Source organism: Propithecus coquereli, unplaced genomic scaffold, assembly GCF_000956105.1.
Source record: "Propithecus coquereli isolate 6110/MARCELLA unplaced genomic scaffold, Pcoq_1.0 Scaffold8203, whole genome shotgun sequence".
Classification (NCBI taxonomy): Eukaryota; Metazoa; Chordata; class Mammalia; order Primates; family Indriidae; genus Propithecus; species Propithecus coquereli.
The window spans coordinates 5,661-6,907 of NW_012154401.1; positions in this window are offsets into that span (position 1 = coordinate 5,661).

The window sequence follows — 1,247 nt, forward strand, 5'->3', positions numbered from 1 at the left end:
TATAGAGAGGCTTATCTCTTTCTTGCCTGAACACTTTATGCCATTCATTTGGTGCCAACAGGTATGACCTTGCAAATAGACCAGAAACCTTTTGTTTTTCTCAAGAGAGAGATAGCAACTTAAGTTTTGTTTTGTTTTACTTTTTTAGACAGAGTCTTGCTCTGTTGCCTGGGCTAGAGTGCAGTGGCGTCATTATAGTTCACTACAACCTCAAACTCCCAGGCTCAAGCGATCCCACTGCCTCAGCCTCCCAGAGTGCTGGGATTACAGGCGTGCGCCACCACACCTGGCCTAAAACAAAATTTTTAAAGTTTAAAAAAAAAATGAGAGAAAGCACACTGGAAACTTTCCCATGTGAAGCAAGAGAGAGAAAATACTGTTTCAAGCATTCATAACAGCAGAATCACAGTGGTTAAGATATGACTCCTGTTCTGACTCTATTCCTGGAGAGCAGAATCTGCCGCAAACGTGAGCCGAAGAAGGAATTGCCCAAAGACTGTAAGAGGCCCTCAGACTGAGTTGCGGAGCCAGACAATGCCCGGGAAAGGGGCCCAGGCCTTTTGAATTAAGGAATATGGACTTTAAATGGTTCTGGTTAACCTGTGGGTTATGGTTTAGGGTATTTATATCCACCATAGCCAGGTGTGGTGGCACGGGCCTGTAGTCCCAGCTACTCAGGAGGCTGAGGCAGGAGGATCACTTAAGCTCGATAGTTCGAGACCATCCTGGGCAATATAGCAAAACTCCCATCTCCAAAAAAAAAAAACCCAAACAAAAATAAATAAAATAATTAAATATAGTCACCATAAATATTTCGCATGATTTTAATTTATAATGTGCATGCACTCTTACCAAAAATAATTTTTTAAGGCCTGAAAAGGTTTTAAAAATAGTTTTGTGGGCCAGGCGCAGTGGCTCACACCTATAATCCTAGCACTTTGGGAGGATGAGGCAGGAGGATTGGTTGAGCCCAGGAGGCTGAGGTTGCTGTGAGTTATGATGATGCCATGACACTCTAGCCAGGGCCACAGAGTGAGATCTGTATCAAAAAAAAAAGTTTTGTGGAGCCAGGCATGGAGGCTCATACCTGTAGTGCTTGTAACTCAGGAGGCTGAGGCAAGAAGATTACTTGTGGCCAGGAGTTCAAGACCAGCCTGGACAACACAATGAGACCCCATCTCTAAAAAAAAATGTTTTTTAATTGGCTGGGTGGGCCAGGCATGGTGGCTCACGCCTGTAATCCTAGC